Source organism: Phoxinus phoxinus, assembly GCF_949152265.1.
Source record: "Phoxinus phoxinus genome assembly, chromosome: 8".
Classification (NCBI taxonomy): Eukaryota; Metazoa; Chordata; class Actinopteri; order Cypriniformes; family Leuciscidae; genus Phoxinus; species Phoxinus phoxinus.
Genome location: NC_136883.1, coordinates 27,880,687 through 27,900,398, shown reverse-complemented (window position 1 = coordinate 27,900,398; position 19,712 = coordinate 27,880,687). Strand labels below are relative to the sequence as shown.

The 19,712-nt window shown below is 35.4% G+C and overlaps 1 long non-coding RNA gene across 2 annotated transcripts in view; it reads left to right on the top strand.

Annotated features, from left to right (window-relative positions):
* Positions 1 to 19,712, top strand: part of LOC307003487 — a 30,988-nt gene that overhangs the window by 2,220 nt on the left and 9,056 nt on the right. Inside the window, exon 3 of one of the 2 annotated variants that reach the window (XR_013798722.1) lies at positions 7,403 to 7,534. The exons of the other annotated variant lie outside the window; for it this stretch is intronic. This is a non-coding gene — a long non-coding RNA (uncharacterized lncRNA). Of the gene's footprint in view, positions 1 to 7,402; positions 7,535 to 19,712 lie in introns of those variants that run through there. 2 annotated transcript variants of the gene reach the window in all.

The following is a 19,712-nucleotide window of genomic DNA, read 5'->3' as shown; positions in this document are numbered from 1 at the left end:
TTAAAGTAACTTTAGAATAACGTTACACTATAAAAAATTATATGATCAATAAGTTATCACAACATATGTTTTTAGATTGTTTTAACTCATCAAAATAGGTTAAGCAATTCTCAACTTTTTTTTGCAAGTTATACAAGTTTCAACATTTTTTTTAAGTCAATTTAATGTAATTTAGGTTGAAATGACTTAAACAACCAAGTTGATTAAAATTGAAGTCAGCATTTTCTTTTACAGTGCAACCTCTCCTATATATAGGGGAACTTTAAATTAACGTTAGAGCAACGTTAGAATAACATTAGAATAAAGTTAAAGTAGCGTTAGAATAGCGTTAGAGCAACGTTAAAATAACATTAGGGGAGTGTTAGAATAATGTTAGGGGAACATTAAAGCAACGTTAAAATAATGTTAGGGGAATGTTAAAGTAACATTAGAATAATGTTAGACCCAGAAACTCTATATGCTTTGACTAAAAAATGCACAATTCAGATGTTGGTTTTTGTTCCTTGTAAAACCTTTACAAAAATGGATGCAAGATGAGCATGTACGCTGTATTTCCTTGTATCGGTTCCATTAGACAAATGCGTACTGTAATCCTTCTGTGGATCAGTGACAGTTGCTCCCTATATGCTTGATTTTGTGACACCATCTGTGTAGGTGAGATGTTGTGAAAAACAAATTAGCATAAATTAGGAGACGAATCCTTTTTTTTCTCTCTCACAGTGTTAGTTTAGTATTATATATAATTTTAGCTTGTATTCGTAGTTTGAATTAGTTTTTATTTTTGTATTTTCATTTTAGTTTAAGTTTTAAGTAATTTTATATTTCAGTTTTATCTTTAGTAGGCTATTTAGTATTTAATTTCAGATAGTTGCCAATGTAACGTTTTTTCATTTTTATTTAATCTAATATTTATATTTTATTTCAGTTTTATTTAAATGACAAAAACAATTATTTTAATAGTTTTAATATTAGTAAGCAACACTATTTCCCCAGTACAAGTTTCAGAGGGGTTTTAATGTTTTGATTTAGAATAGAAAGGAAAATGAAACATTTTTACACTCCTCAGGAGTTTCCTCAGGGAAACCTTTGGACTTTGTAGTTTTTCCTTCTGAGAGGAAAAACTACAAATGAAGACACAAGCTGCAACTAATCAAGGGCTCAGATTCATAATCAGGGCTTGACACTAAATGCGTCTCTATAGCACGCAGTGTGTTTATCGTGCAATTTATACGTGAAAATGAGTTTTTACGTGCAATAGAATAGGCTTACGCATGGGTTGGTTAGGGTAGGTTTAGTAGTGGTGTGGGGTGCGTGTGTATTACACGCAATGAAGTGCGTATCAAATGCACGCCAAAACTGCGTATCATGCACGTAAAAACTAATTTTCGCGTATAAATTGCACGATAAACAATGCGTGCTATAGAGACTCATTTACGTGAGAACAGGCTGGTTGAGGGCATTGCTCAAAATTCCTCACAATAAAGAAGCTTCCTTTAAGGTTTAAAGAAGCATTGATGAGGAGGAAAACATGTTCTTCAGTAGACCTGACAAATACAAAATTAGAATGAAGCACATGCTTATACAAACCTCTGCATTATTCATCTCTGCCATTTCATTTTATTCTTCAGCTTTAATGCCCATGTCTTAATGAATAAAAGCTTGCTTTCTTCCTTTTGTCACACTTTGACAGATGAATTGGAACTTTAAATCCTTTAGGCTTTAAAAGGTTTTTAATCAAATCTTTTTTAAGATAAAAGCTTTTGATCCAAAAGTTAAGAGATATAGGCAAAACAACAACATAACAGTACATTCAAAGCGTGCTATAATTGAAACTTTTTCAATGATATATGATTTATATGAGTTTCCTCTTGTGAAAGGGACTGCTAAAGGATTACATTTTCAGCCATGTTTAGGATCAAGTTTGCATGAAATACAGTAAGAAAGTCATGTCGACATACACATCCACCCATTCCACACTTTTTGCATCACAGTCTTCAGGCTCAGCACAAGGACTTTTGAAAGATCAATTACAGTGGGCGAGCAAAACACTACACAGGAAATTAGGGAGAGCATAATTTATTTACATGTCTTGCTCTATGATTAAAGTAGCCTAGAACAACAAGCAGCAGGGAATTGATTCCTTTTTTTATCATCTCTGTTTTCGACAAACAGTGCAAGGAACAATCAAAGAGTTTGCTTGGCTTTGATCTTGAAAATACATATCATGTTTTCTTATCCGAGCATGACTGTCGGTTAAATGTTTAATCGCCCCAAAGAAAACAGATTATCAATTTTACGTTGGTGCCTTGTTTGTTCTTGACTTCTAATAATTAACTAATAATGAGATGGCAGTGCAACTGTTTAGGGGCTCTGTGCAAATGAACCAATTGCAATGTTAATGTGAGAAACTAAGGTCATTTTTCCTCATGCAATCAGCACATTTGTCTTTTAAAGAAACATCCTCTAGCAACAATACTGTAAATAGCTGTAAATGTGACTTTGACTGTCCTCCGCAATGATCACGTAGACACCCTGAGGAAGTCCTGTCAAACAAAATTTACTTTCAAGTCTGTTCTACATTCTTAGAAAAAAAAGATTCAATGGGGTTTTGTATATGACCCTTGTAACAATACTGACATGGAAGCAGACGGGAAAAAATTATGTAGAGGACCCAAGTTCAGTTTAATATAATGGTGATGATAATCCAAAAAATGGGAAACATAAACCATGAGTTAATCCAAAACATGTAACACGAAGAAAAAAAAAGCTAGAAACTTGACTATAGAAACCATAATCTTGGAACAGCATTCAAACTTCAATACACAACAAACAAAGTAACATGGCAAACATGAAGGCTTAAATACACAAAGACTATTGACAACAAGGAACACCTCAAGAATCAAACAAAGAACCAACCAGAAAGTTACACATAATCTGGAAAAAGCACAAGACATGATCAAATTATGGCAAGGGAAAGTGAAACACATGACAGACAGTAAACATTACTGTGACAATTACAAAATAAAACACATACTGTAGCCTAAAGGGTGAACCAAAACCCAAAACAGACGTGACAACTCAGTTTTAAAGGGCGATTTATGTCAAAGAGGTTCTAAGGAGAAATGCCTTGAATGATTGCATGATTATTTCATGTTTAACAGTTTTTTTGTAGTGATAAAGTATGTGTATGAGCTGTTTAATTCATAAAAGTAAAAATCAATCAACTAAATTAATTAAAACTAAATCCATAAAATTGTCCCATGTCGGGAACCCATAATATGAAGCGCCTGACAAAAACCTTTGGTTCTACACCCTACAGAACTTTGCTTCTATAGGTCCTTTATTACAATTCATGAGATCTTCAAATACTAAAAGGCCTCATTTTTTGTAATTCGAAGATATTCTCTCTGTATATTCAGAAGGGCCTTTATTAAACACATAATATACATATTCATTACGTGGCTCTCTAGTACTTGATTCTGATTGGTCAGTTGCAGCCTTTGGCAGTCAGATGTTTCACTGTTGCCATGACAACTGCGAATATCAAATAGCTCATCTGGGTACCCTAAATTGACGCTACTTTAATGTTTCTCATATCTGCTAAACAAGAAGCTGTGCCTTAATGCATTGTTGCATTTTATTTATTATTTTTTGCAAATGTCCATGCATATTGCATTCATTATCAAAAGCACTTAGAGGTTAAATCGAGAAAGCATGGTAAACAATTCACTGAACAGCAATGGAGCCTATTAACATACTGCAACTTAGAACCATTTGCGAGGACACACAACATGTGTAGTGATGTGATGGCATGGCATATAATATAATATGTGAATGTAAACAATAACGAGTTTAAATAGACAATGATTTTTTAATAAACCAATATATACATTACAACTCATTCACAACAGCAATTGTGGCAATGGGTTCCTATTATTGCATCCAGTTATCCTTTCCAAGGACTGATCTGAAATAAATATAAACAGCCTCTGCATGCCCTTTAAATCTGTTCAAAGTCAGTTACTTCAAAGAGATGATCTCTTGCCACCAACAATAATACAACAAGAAGACATAAGAATACAACCGAACCCCATAGGTAGAGTAATGTACAGACTGATTTGACTAATTTTATTTATGGATATGAGATTTTTGACATCTGCATGCGTAGTAACTAGGTTATGGGAAAGCAGCAGTTTTCTGTATTGCAAGGGGCCTCCCAGTTATTTTCTCTTACTGTTGTTCTTGTGATAAATTTTTATCTAATCTTATTTGGCATCTCTGGTTCAGTTCACATACTTTAATCTGTTTCTTGGTGTTTGGCACTTTTATGTCCTATTGATTTTTTTTTTTAAACCAACACATTTCAGTTCTTTCATTTTTGTTATATGAAGGTCACATTAAAACAGACTTTCAGTCTTAAAGGAACACGCCAACTTTTTGGGACTTTAGCTTATTCACCGTTTCCCCTAGAGTTAGATAAGTCCATACATACCCTTTTCATCTCCGTGCGTGCCGTGACTCTGTCTGACGCACACACCGCTAGCCTAGCTTAGCACAAAGACTGGAGGTAAACGGCTCCAGCTAGCATACTGCTCCCAATAAGTGACAAAATAATGAAGCACTGCTACTTGGGTGGAGTGATTTGCTCGCAGCACCTGAGAATCTCCGTGGTGAGGAGCAGAGAGTTCGCTCAGAGTGTTGCGCTAATCACTCCGCCCAAGTAGCAGTGCTTCGCCTTCAGAGAATACAGTTCCCAGTATGTATACGGTTAGAAGATGGCTGTGTCTCATGTGACCTTGTTATTTGTACACGCTGTGACTATACAAATCACAACATGTAAATAGGAAAATGTTGGCGTTATTTTGTCACTTATTGGGAGCAGTATGCTAGCTGGAGCCGTTTGCCTCCAGTCTTTGTGCTAAGCTAGGCTAGCGGTGTGTGCGTCAGACAGAGTTACGGCACGCACAGAGATAAAAAGGGTATGTATGGACTTATCTAACTCTGGGGGATACGGTGAATAAGCCAAAGTCCCAAAAGACGGCGTGTTCCTTTAAAATATTCAAATTCATCATAAACATATGAATAATTTTTGTTTTAAATATGATAATCTAAACAAAATAACAAAAAAGTCATTTCATTTGTGTAAATTATTTCCACATTTTTTACACTAATTATGACAGTTGTCGAGTCATTCTACAGGGCCCCCTGGGAATCTGGTTGATCAGCCGTTGATAGCTTCCTTCCCATCCAGGCAGTGTAGCCACTGTTCCTTTAACTTTGAACTTGCAAACTATGCTTCCAACGGTGTCTCTAGGAACATTTAGTGCTTTTGCTACATTTTGTATCCTGTTCCTTGTTTGCGAAGGGCGATGATGTCTTCTCTTAACTTTTTGGACCATTCTGTTGACTTAGCCATATTTCTAACATGCAGTGAAACGTGACACTCAACAAACCTAGCCAGTTCAGATATTTCATGTGTTGTAGCTCAAGCACACCTGGTGCAACTAATGAAGCCCTTGATTAGCTGCATCAGGTGTGCTTGAGACAACACGTTTAGCAGATTTGTGCTGTTGTGAGGGATTCTATTCAGGGGGTTGGATCATTTTGAGACTGCAGAAGACATTAAAAGTTGCATTTTCAGTTCAATTTGGGGAAACCCAACATTTGGGTTATTGAGCTACTTCAATTTTGTTCGATTTGGTCATTGCATCGATTACAACTGTACTTGTGTATATTTAGGATACACAAAATGCTAGCTAGGAAATTAACCTTGCAAAACAAAGTCAGATATTTTGTTTAAAAATTGTTTTTTAAATGTCATTGTTATCAGACACAATACATCATTTTCTGTGACAGAATTCATTTGTGATGGAAGTAAATCCACTGTTTATGTTTATTTGCTTAAAAATATATTTACCATCCAAAAAAACTTTAGTCAGAGAGACACTTCTGCAACACCCTTTGACATATAAATCAAAGTCCTAATAATTGGAAAATTATCTTGCCAGATTTTTAATCTACAATGTCATGCTATGGTCAGCTTGTTCCTACGGCTTCTCTTACTCAACTTTGCCCCTTTCTCTCATTAAATACTTCCTATATGTTTGTGTTGATTGATAGAGGCAAGGTCAGGCTGGATGTCCTGAGGTTTATACATCTGATCACTCCCCCACATCAGCTCTGTGACTCAGAAAGCTTCATAAGGTCAAGCTGTACCTAAGGCTGCAGAGAGCCATTTGCTAATTATTTAAAGAGCAGGATTAACCTGGTCACAAGGGTACTTTACTGATGTATATTAGCTAAATTGTGGTTTTGCTTACCTGTACATAGCATGCACAAGTCATTTAGTGTATACCGAATCTTAGACTTATTCTATCTAAATGCTCTTATGAGCATCCACCAGCTCCCATGTGGCTTTTAGCAATCTTGCAATGTTTTTTTTTGTCATTTTACATTAACTCATAAGAGATGAAAGGTGCTTTGAAAAGCAGCATCCTTGAGAACTGCTGGGCCTGCGAACCTCTATTGAACCATGAACCCCTATTTTTCTGTGGAGCTCTCAAAAGGAAATTCTCTTACCGCTAATGGATTTACTTATGCAGCACACAAAAGTCTGTGGCGTAATATGATTTTGTTGGGGTCATCACTACGAAGGAAAAGAAAAACGCTGCCAGATCTTTTTGAAAACATCTTTGCATGTACATTAGTAAATGCTAAAAGCTTTGAGGCAGGGTTATTACTGTTAACTAAAACAAAAACCATAAAGGAACATTTTTATTATAAAATAAACATTAACTAAAATAAAATATAAAAAAAGACATTTCTCATTTATGTTTAGTTTAATTTGAGGTCCTAAAACTAAAATCAAAACTAAAAATTACTAAAATGAAAACAGAAAATATTAAAATAAAATCTAATTCAAAATATTAACACAAACTACAATATCAATGTACTGCTTAAAGGTCTCACTTCTTCAAAAAAAGCACAAACATCAATACTGCAACCATATGCATTCTCAAATAATGATATAATCAATATGTTAAACGAGGATTGGGTCTGCCATGTTCAAATGTCAAAAAAGAGACACCATAAACGAAATAATTTTTTTTATAATTATATATATATAATATACATAAAATCATTCTGGAAACCGGATAGCTCTGTTTGAGAAACAAGCATTTAAATCTATTCACTTAATAGTTGTGATCTGATCATTGAGTCAGTGAGTCAACACTGAATCAGTCCGATTCATGGATAAATCAATGTTTATTCTTGGACAGCATGTCAAAAAAAAATCTTTTCCACTCTTCCATTTGGTACAGTGGCTTATGTAAGGGTGATTTTCTTTAAATAAATGCCAATGTCAAAGCTTTCGCTATTTCATTTCTCCTTTCCCCATCAGCCTGGAAGTGGAAAACAGGATAAGTCAGAGAGGGCTGTGAACGGCGGGTGACCATGCAGCTCTACTGTCTTAATTTGGAGGAACAGTGGGGCTCTCCTAAAGCACAGACAGGAGAGGACAAGAGAAAGAGACTAACACATAAATGACAGACTTGTGAGTGCAGAGAGCCATTCACTAAACCTACCTAAGGCTTGATGAGCCAGAAGTGACTGCGCAGATGTGCCAATTTGCCAACTGTTCAATGGCCATAGTGTAATCATTAATCATGAAAATTATAGAAAGTTTTTTTTTTTTTTTTTTTAACCAGACAATGTTAATTAAAATAGATGAAATAAATTTGAATGGTTAACAGAATAGCAGGGATAATTGTAGTTTCATGTTGTGACTCATTTCAAGTGACCAACCTCAGTTCTTTTTGCTTTTACAGGAGGTTTTAGAGCAGTTTTTTTCTGAAAAAGAATGTACCACAATTACATGCTGGAGTGAAAACAATTTGCATAATGCTGTGGCAGACTCCGTGAAGACTTGAAAACAGCAGAAAAATAGCAGAAAATGCATATAGGCTTTGGATTTTTCATTATAGTTATGGCTGTCCAAAAGTATAGACTATTTCACATAAAAAATAAAAAAGAAGAAGTACACAACTGTTCAAAGTTTGGGGTTGGTTTAATGTTTTTAAATGAAATCTCTTATACTCACTAATTGGCTACATTTATTTGATCAGAAATAATGTAAAAGAGTAATATTGTAAAATATTATTACAAGTTAACTCTTTGCCACTGAATAAAAAAGCGTATATCCCAGAATACTGACTTTATAACTTGCAATTGCGATTTTATATCTATTAAAATATATTTTAAAATGTAATTTATTCCTGTGATGGCAAAGATGAATTTTCAACATCATTACTCCAGTTTTCAGTGTCACATGATCCTTCAGAAATCATTCTAATATGTGACCTGGTCACAAGTTGCACGGGTATATTTGTGGCAATAGCCAACAGTATTGTATGGGTCAAAATTATAGATTTTTCTTTTATGCCAAAAATCATTTGGATTTTAAGTAAAGATCATGTTCAGTGAAGATATTTTGTAAATTTCCTACCGTAAATATAAAAAAATATATATTTTTGTGAGTGAATGCAGCACAATCGCAAACATAAATGGACAACTTTAAAGGCGATTTTCTCAATGTTTAGATTTTTTTGCACCCTCAGATTCCAGATTTTAAAATAGTTCTTTAAAATAGTATCTCGGCCGAATATTGTCCTATCCTAAGAAACCATACATCAATGGAAAGCTTATTTATTCATACTCAAGAACATTTTTCATTATTATCAATGTTATCAATGTTATCAATAAAAAAAAACAGTTGTGCTGCTTAATATTTTTGTGGAAACCATGATATATTTTTTCAGGACTTTTTTCATAGAAAGTTTAAAAGAACAGCTTTTATTTTAATTATAAATCTTTTGTAACATTGTACATGTCTTTACTGTCACTTTTGATCAATTTAATGTGCCTTTGCTGAATAAAAGTTTTCAAAAATAATTGTAATTATTCTTACATTCTCGGTCTCCTTTAACTATAAAAAACACATTCAGTGAGTTGTATGGAGGCTTGGATCTTTAGTTCACTGGTTTAAATGCCTGACCCACATTCCCATCATGCGAGTTCAGATGTGGAGAATCAAATGGGGCGAAAGCAAGTTTGTCAGTTGCTTGTCACGCTAGACACACTTCCCTGGAGAATCAAAAGACATTGTCTTTAATCTTTCATTCAATGTTTTCAGTTTAAATTATTGCAACACTTTGTTTTAATAATCAATGAATGTATAAAAAAAACTGTAATTCAGGTAAACAGTAAGACCTTTTCAAAAAGGTCACAGAATTTCACACCCATTAATACTGACTATACTATTGATTTGGAGTATTGATTAGGATCATACTTTCCCTCAAATATGCTGTTGAAGCACAATGAATAATATATATTGCAACAATCCTACTTCTTCAGACTAAATTTATTTTCTGCCTTCACTAGATTTTTTTTCAGTATTACCAGAACAATTTATTCTTTGTTTTCTTGTATTGAACAATTCAAATTTCCATTGATTTTAAACAATGAAACATGTGCAGCAGCACTGAATGCAATGCTCAAGGCTACTCAGACCTGTCTTGAATATGGATTAGGCCATGTCTCCTATTGGAAGAAGATTGCTTTAGGATGTTTTGTGTGACATAAAGCATATTCTGCAGTTCTAACATTCTTCACAATCATGTTCTGTACATACAATGGCCACTATGCTTTCATACGCAAATCATCAGTCTCTTTTTGGTTAGAAGTGACTAGATAATGACTAGATTGTTATCATACCCACAAGGGACCTGAGCAACAACAGAAGACTATGACACATTTCCCTGACGCAAGAAGGTTAAAAGGGGCACAAAGGGCTTTTAAGAGTAACAAAACTGCATCATGTACAAATTGATTATAAAAGCTTCTGAGGAAGTCTGCAGTTGTGTTATGTTTCGTATACCATATATTTCCATTGATTTTCTCTAAATCACATTGTCAGAATGGGCCAGGAGCATTTCATCTTCACCATTACAGTTAACAAGCTCTGTTTTCAAGACCCCTTTCATAGACACATGCATTCAGTCATGTATGTGCTTATATATAAGCCAATAAACGTTCCTTGATCTATTTAGATACATTACTGTTAGTGAGCTACTGGACAAAGATGCCCTATAAAAAATAAGGAGATAGAATGTCTATCTCATGGCACTATCGGTAATGTGGAAGCATAATAGATGTGTTTGTGTATGTTTGAGTTGAAGTATGATAGCCAGGCTCAGATTTCAAAGAGAGTAATGGGAGTGTTGTTTCTTTATTTATCCCCAAAAAACGTATTCTCTTCACTACACTGTGATCTCAGTGCAGTCTATATGAGTAATATGTAAAATACATCTAGATTCTGACAAATACAAAGACTATAGTAGCATACCATACCAGTACCATAGGCTACTACATACAACTAGTTATCGGATAATAAGTGATTCTTATTTCATTCACTGCAATTGGCCAATAGTTAGCCTATTTATTATATTTATTATGCATGCTCATTTACACACAGTTTACTTTTGGCATCATTTGACACAACACTGTTGGAGAATCACACCAAGATGTAAACATGGGAGCGATGTTGGCATCCAAAAAGATGTTTATTATAAGAAGATGTGCAAAATGTGGAAATAAATATGGTTAAGAGCATAAAAAAGCAAAGGCTATTAATAAAAAGTCTAAAACCAGCACCAACTCCCCTCTTCAGAGTTTCACTGCAAAAATAACATGATCAATAAATCATGACACCATGTGTTTTTATTCTCATTAAAATAAGTTAAGCCATTTTCAACTTTTTTTAAGTTATACGAGATTCAACAAATTTTTAAGTACATTTAAGTTGATTTTCATTTAAGTTTAATGACTTCTACAGTTGATTGAGTTTTTTTTTTTACAGTGCAATACATAAATACATAAGGTGATTATGAACCAGAGTAAAAACATATAAAAAGAATGGATAAAACCAAAAGATACGTTTGCACAAACATTTTCATAAATGAGCTAAAATGAGTTCTCTACAGGTTCGCACTTTCTTTAAAGAGGTGGTATAATGCCCTTTTCACAAGATGTAAAACAAATCTCTGATGTCCCCAGAGTGTGTATGTGAAGTTTTAGCTCAAAATACCCCACATATACTTTTATAAAGCATGTGAAAATTGTCACTTTTTGAGGGTGAGCAAAAACGCAACGTTTTGTGTCTGTTTGTTACGTTCCACCCAGTCTATAGGGGAAGCAACAGTAAAGTTAATGGTAACTAAAATATAGACAAAACAAATGTTTGGCTCCAAAAAGTTACATCAATAAACCTTTTTATTTTGTAACACAAGTAAAGAAGTGTTAAGACTTCAGGAGTGGGAAAAAAGCCCAAAGAAAATGCATAAACAAAATGCCTTTAACTACAGGGACCCAATCTACACTTACCTTAAGGAAAGAAACAACAAATTAGTTCCCTGACTCCCTCTCTATTAAACAGGAGAAAAGAGGCACCCACTCCCTAGAACTTCCAAGTTCGGTCCATACTACAATATTTACAAGAGGAACAGCAAATAAACATGATAACATTTGGGTTCAGCAACAAAAAGTGTCTACATCAACGTAACACTATTTGGACAAGCTTTTAACAACCAAAAAGAAATAAATTTGTAAGTTTTGAAATAAATGTTTTGAAATAAAACTGAACAACAGCAATGTACAGAAACAACAAACAAATCCAACCTGCAGTAAAAACAAGCCTCCCTTCATTGGAGATCAGTGAGGCTTTATACTCTTCTTTTTCCTTGAAGACGACCAATTTAACCGAGCAGTCATCATCAGCAGAGGTGATCACCCTCACCTGACTTTACCTGCACAGAAGAAGGCAGAGAAACAACAACTACTGCCACCTAGTGGCCTGACGCACATAACATAGAAAAATAAAATAAATTTACACTGTAGGTAGGACGTAACACTGTTCCTTTAAATGCAAATGAGCTGCTGCTCCCGGCACAGGGGGCGGAGCTTCAACAGTTTGCACTCACACAGACATGCACTGAAATTTTCAAAAACTTTTAGCTTTTTATGTTCAAACCGGATTCAGACAAAGATGGAGAGACTAAAGAAGAAGTGACAACATGTAGAATGCAACAGGACATTTCTGAATGGTTAGTTGATGAATTTATGTAGCTTCTTATGTGTAGTTATCTTCTAGTCATTGATTAGCATATTCTTTCTTGATAATCTATAAATTGCGTTCCCGGGGGTGGGGTTTATGTAAATTCTAGGATTGGTGATGTCACTAACCTGGGAGGAATGTCGTGTAGTCCTTACAGGCCGTTTGTTGTAGTCCTTAAAAAGCTATTTCTTTAAAAGCAAATATCTCCCTTTGCTTTGAACTTCGAGCGTTGTAACTTTGCAGATGTTGTTTATGCTCAAACAGCAACATTACACACTAACTAAAGTTAGAAAAGTGAAATCATAATCAACCACCCCTTTAATTCCACTCCCACTCAGCTAAAGCTGGAAATATAAACCAGCAAACCCCAAGACGATTTTGAGGTCTCTCCATCACAATCATATTGTACTGTATATGTGATGCAAACTTACACATTGAAATTTTGTAAATTCATGAAGCAATTAAAACAATTTATTTTATTTTAAGATTGTATATGTGTGTGTGTGTGTGTGTGTGTGTGTGTGTGTGTGTGTGTGTGTGTGTGTGTGTGTGTGTGTGTGTGTGTGTGTGTGTGTGTGTGTGTGTTATAATTTATTAATAAAAGAGTACATAATTTGTATATCTGCCATTCTCAGAATTATAACAAGTCATATTCAGTATTGAACAATACCAATATATTCTGATCTCTAATGTCATCTGATAACCATTATGGTACCGATATATTGTGATTAATGACTCAAAAGCTGCAGGGAAATGATGTAATGAGTGACAGCTCTGACTGGCTGGTGGCACCACCACAGGAACGTTCCCTTCATTGGTGACTATAAGGCAAAGGAAAATAATTGTCCATTTCACACTTTTAAGGGCCCTTCAAAAAAAATAAGGCACTGGTAAAACATCAACTGTAATATACAGAAATATCTGCGATATGTGTTGCTTGCAAAAACATAGTCAGCAGCAGGGATTAAACTGGACGATGCTAACCACCCAAACCTTGACCCCTTGGTGTCACACCAAGACCTAAATAGACCTAAAAAAGTGTGAGACTAGCTCAGGCGGCTCAAATTAATGCAATATGGCGAGGATAAAACAGGCTCACTAGTCTGGAAACCCCAGTGAAACTCTGTTATCGGGCACAATAGGACCAGAGCACAATAAACTGTGTCCCACAGACCAAGGTGTGTCGGTAAATTAAATGAGCTTTCACTAATTAATTGTGCCATATGCTCCTGTGCTCCTAAAACAGCATATGCTCTGGGAAGCAGTTGTCTGTGAGAATGGAGCACACAACGGTGTGCAAAGAGACACCACACCACTTGCGCATAGGGGATTTAGTTCATTTGATGTGCATCTGGTTTTAACTGGGTTTGTAGGGAAAAAACTAAGGCACTGTGATGTTGGATAAGCCCTGAGCCACTGCAGCTCTGCTGGGAACTGATCACATGTTGAGAGGGGCTTACATCTGAGGTCTGTTTTAGATGACACTCATGCATCACACGCTTAAAGAAACAATGAAAATAAATCCTGTGAATTGAACTTAACATGCCATATATTAAAGCTGAAAGTTGTACAAATTTGCCATGATGGACCAAGTGAAAAGAAATAGATCACTCGAGATTTCCGTGCACACTCTCACTTGCTTTTCAATGTAGGCTAATTAAACACCACTGTCTCAGAAGCTCTACAGAACATCAATTGTGCCTTTGTTGTTGGTCTGTCCTCACCAACTAAATGCTATGAAGCTCTGGTAGTCTGGTCGATTGTGTTCCCATGTACAAAAGCTAGGCTTCTCAATCAATGAGCTATCTAGCTCAGATGCATCAGCTGGGATTATCAGTGTTGGGACTTGCTTTGAGCCAGCCTAGAGTAAACCCTAATTAATGTCTGGCTTTTAAACAAAGCTCTTTTGAAGGATGATAAGATACAGAGGGTACTATGATTAATTCACAGTGAAACGAACTGATTTTAAGTTGTTTTTATAGCAGGGCTCCAAACTCATTTGATCAGTCTGTAAACTTAATTATAGTTCAGGTGCATGATTAGCGCTAGAGTTTATCGTGGTTTGAGAAAATGGATCAGAGAAAAGCTATATGTGATGCTGGAAGCTATGACTAATGAAATGAAGTCGAAAGCACAGATGGAGTATTAATATTAATCAGGATCTGTCTGAAAATGGACAGATATTCAAATGATCTAATTAGCCACAGATCAAAACAAACAAACATCATAGTTTCTTCTAAATTTGTTACTGCCTTTAGCTTGTTATATTATTCTGAATATGCTTATAAGCACCTTAGTTACAAACTCTTCTCAGAGAACACAAATTGTTCACGCCAAGGATGATAACTATAACCAGAACTGTTTTGCAATCTGTAAACCAAAGATTGCATTTTTACAGTCTTAAAGTACTTGTGAAATGTCTTAGTTTACATGTAACCCAGTTCCTTGCGAAAGGAATGAGACGCTGCTTCATGGTGTTGACACTATGGGAACGCTTTTGCGTGACCGGTGTCTGAAGCACATGTGAAAACATGCCAGTCTTGATTGGCTGACATGATGTCAGGTGACGTAGCGTATAGTGTGTCAGTAATACCATAAAAGGGCACCTACGTCACAGAATCCCAAGCTTATTTGTCTTCAGGAAGACATTTGTCTGTTTGCATTTGTGTTAAATCGTTCATCATATTGTTTGCAGACGCGTTCTTTAAGGATCAACGCCATGATGCAGCGCCGAGTTCCATTCGAAAAGGAACTGTTTCTATTTTGTATTTTTCTCATTTAATTTAGAAAAAAAAGATTTTACAAATAAAACTTTACTTGAACATTTAACATGAATTTGAATAACTATAAAGTTTTAAAAATTGTTCTAATTCAATGAGAATAGCAAAGTATTGTACAAACCACAACTATAACGATAACGTCACAGAGGAACAATATTGTTGGAATGACTTTCATAATGACTTTTTCTATAGGTGAACAATAAAAACTTTGACAGCCAATCAGAATACATCCGACTTAAAAGAACTCGAGCACAATGATTCTCTGACTCACTCATACATGTTTCTTTCCAAAAATTGATCCGTGTTTTAATGAACTGGTTTCAGTGATCCAATGATTCACTCATGAAATGTTGCCACCTACTGTATTGGTGTAAAGATGTAAAAAGTGTAAAAGTTCCAAGGACTGTATATCAGCAATATTGTAAGGCCTCTTATCCAATCAAATTTGAAGAACCAATTGTATAATGTGAAATAGCAGATCTTCTTGGATATAAACATAATTTCATATAAAATGACCCCATACTAAATCTGAACCAATAGAGCTGTGTGCACTTGGACTGTGAAGGATTACTGGCCTATTTTTGCCACAAAGCTGGCCCATATCTTTATATCTGTCTGAATTATATGTCATACCCTCCATAAAACAGACTACAGAGATAGCAATCATTCAAAATGTATCATAACAGAGCTCTCTGATTATATTTACAGAATTCAATTATTCTGACACAGACAGATGGACTGCTTGTCCAGGAGAGGGCTGTCATTTGTTACCTTCAACAGTTGTGTCAGGCTGAAGGGCTTCTGGAACTCAACTTCTGAGGCTACAAACAAAAGAACAAAAAATATGATGGCCTGGAGTTATAATCATAATCAAATAGCTAAGTGATGCAGGGTGTGCTTACATAATGTATAAGCAATCTCATATTTACTGTAGTTATGAGTATATGAATCTGCAAAGTCTATAGTTCATAATCATTAATGTTAGAAATTAATAATTCATTGGATTTTAACTGGTGGAGACCCCAAAATGGGTCACAAGTCTGCTCTAAAAGGGTCTAAATGCCATTTATAAAATGCAACTAAGCATGTTGTCACGATTTGGTCTTGTCTTAGTTTTGTTTGTTTCCTAATTGATGAACTTTGCAACATTTACTCTTATTGAACAGAACTGAATCAACAATGAATCTGGTTTAAGCTGAATAATGACTCTATTGTCTTAAGTAGAGCTTTTTTTTTTAGCTGAAACTGCGTTGTTTCATAATTGATGAACTTTGCAATATTGACACTGTTACTGAACTGAAGTGACTCACTATTAAGCCGAACTGAGCTGAACAATGACACTAGTCTTAGAGCTGTTTTTTTTCTTCTGTCTATTACTATGAAGTTACTCACTTTTTGTTGAAGTTAAACTATTTGTTTTGTATAAAGCACTATATAAATGTGACTTGACTTGTGTTTTTGTCGAAATCTGCGTGTCCATTCAAACAGTATTCTGCAAATCCATGTGTCACTTGGTAGAGACAAATTAGGCAGATCATGAACAGGCTGTGCGACATGCCTTCATCCTCGAACACCTTTAAAGAGCAGGAAACCAGATTGTCATGTTAATATTACTAATTAGTAATATCAATACATTTCAGTGTTTGAGTTTAATGTCATTTTCCACACTCTTCTACAATAAACGTATGAGTGAAGATTATTCTAACTGCTGATTATTATAGTTATGCTATCTTCTAAGATGAGTTTATAAACGAATAACTATTTTTTTTCCCCAGTTTACTCAGTGTTATATTTGCAAGCGTACACAATTTAGCTTACGCTCAACAGCGTTTGAGCACAGCCACTTTATTGGGTCGCCTTCCCGCTCATTGGAGGTCAACACCATTTAACAGATGCAGCTAATAGCAGGTGCTTGAGGACACCAAACAATATACTTTCTCATAAAAATAAATTATTAGTGAAATTTACTATCCTCTAAAAGGCTCAGGAAAAATCCTAGCTTGACAGTTTCATCACCTCCACTATAGATATTACAGTGAACCAGTTTAGTGCTTTGTTTCAAGGAAGTCCTGGAGAGAGCTATCCGTTAGCATTTCCATTCATTTCAAGGGCAGTAGCGCGGCTAGAGCAGGGAGTATGCAACTTGTAAGACAAAAACTGTGCTTTTAAAATGCATCTATGGTAAAAGTCAGTATGCTAAATGTTAGTAAAAATATTTGTAGCATACTAGGATATACGTATATGGACTCAAAAATGAAATGGACATTGAAACTCTTCTGATTTCATGGGGTCATTTAAGCATAAAACGTCATATATGATGATTCCAGTATTCCACAATACCCATCACTCCCCCAGAGACATTTCAGTCAGAGAGTTTTCCTTTCTCCCATGTGTGTGTAATGTCTGGGCTAATAAACACAAGGTAAATGTAGTCAAAAGACTTCCCTGAGTGAAGTTGTGGCTGAATTATGGATGAGTTCACTCAAAAGATGAGTGCTGTATGGAATTCATTGTGGATTTGCTGACAGTTCTGGTGCACCTTGATCCAGAGGGAGAGAACGAGACAGAAAGAGAGAGCATTTGGGGAGAGAAGTACAGTAAATCCTCCCCCCCTCATCATACTATAGTCACTGCAATATAGTGCTAACCCTTCACCAGTCCGTCCAATCGTTTCATCCACAGTGTGAATTTACTGCAGGCTATATTCCTGTATAGTAGTTACCCACATTCACAAGTTCTGTTAATATTAATCTCTTTATTATAAATGCACATATTATAGATTTATCACAACAATTTTAGCATTGTGCTAGTTGTGCATAACAATTTGCACGTCACGGAGCAATCCTCGATTGATTATTCCATGAATAATTCTTTTAAATTGCAGACGTTTCTTTGCAATAGACTAGTTTCATCTGCCATGTGTTGATACCTTTGCATATCTGGTTGACAATACATACTAAAAGTTCACAAGAAAAACTACCACTCAGCTCAACAGCATTGCAAATACCTCAGCAACCCTTAATTGTTTATAAAAGATTATATTGTTTCTGTAATATATAATAGTCCCATGTATATTGTAGATGTCAATTTGGTATATAATCAGAGCTTATTCTCTCCATGTAATACAGTGGAACCAATTGTGTTCTGTCACACATCTGCTGGGAGTAAATTAATTAAAAGTAAATCCAACTTCCCAGCCAAAGGGAACTCTAGTCATCATAATGCTGACTTCAAACGGAAGTCTTCACTATTATACCACAATGCGGTATATAATATGTGATTGTTTTTATAGTAATTTGTTTGTTATGACAGAATATGACCTAGCCTGAATTACAATAATACTCTGAATACAATATTTTATTGCGAGAAATAACATTAAAATCGATGTCTGGCAATTTTCTTTAGTGTTTTGTACAAAACAACAACAACAACAAAGAAACCCAAGAATATCCAAGCAAAAGGAGGTGAAAATTTCAAGGGGCAATAATGGAAACAGACTGCTATGCTGTCAGAATGAGTCGTCTCATTGCATGCTGCAGTTCACACGCATATGACGCTGCAGCATAGCTATTTTTTGACACATATACAATTCATGGTATAATGGTTGAAACTGAGCATGTGAGGATGAGTGGCTGCTTAACCGTGCCATTTACTGTAACAACACAAATTACAGCTTTTAATCTGCCGATATACTGACAGAAACAGTGAGGTTTACTCACTAGCTGTATCTGCACTTTGGAGAATATTATGCTTTGAAAAGTTGACTTGTAATCATCTTTTCATGAAGTGAAAGAAATGGCTGGAATGTGATTTATAGAGAAAATAAAGTGTGGGAGGAGTGAAAGTGAGGGTGAAAAACACTGACAGAACAGATGCTAAGTTTGCATAGTCGTATATATATGCACATGCAAACTCACACACGCACACATACATACACCTACACAGCCCTTTACCGCTCGATCCTGTTCTCAAGCTGCATTTCTTCCATTCCCGCACTCAGATTCTCTCCTTTTTTAGCACTGAAACATCATGCTCTCCTCCTATGGCCCTGGGCCCACTAGACACTATAAAAAGATACTGGCTCATGAAATATAGAGAGTGTTCGGGATTCAATTTTATGGTGCCTATTACTGCAAATTGTAATATGGCTAATTACTCCTCGCCGTGTAGGATTGCTTTAGCAATTGTCTCGTGCCCCAATCACGAAATTTCAAGCAAATGGCACCTGAGGGGCGTCAATTGAGCATTCATTATTTTAATTATGTGGACTTATGATTTACCTTTGCAGACGGAGAGAACAAGGCAATTTGAAAGTCTTCGGCTATGCTTTCCTCATGGGTACTGAATCCATTTTGTACAGCTTTTCAGACGTATCAGTTTGAGACCAGCTAGAGAGATAACACTTTTTTTTTTCTCAAACCAATGTCGTTATACAGATAAATGATCTGACGATTATGTCCTGGCCGTTCATAAATTACATATTTTTATTTGTACCCCTCTTTTAGCTTATTGCCTTCACAGCACTTGTCAAATCAGTCTTAGTGAATCACAGTGTTAAGCACAGTTAGCTTGGAGAGTTATTCATCTTAAGTTTTACTGTGGATATTGAAAATCTGAGAATGAGATGGATGGAGTTGCATTTGAAGATGAGTATGATGGAGGGGGCAGAAATATTGGATTTATTTCACAATTTTTAGGATTGATTCGATTATGCTTCAAACGCTAATTTAAATAAAAATGGTTGCCCTGTCTTTACAGTA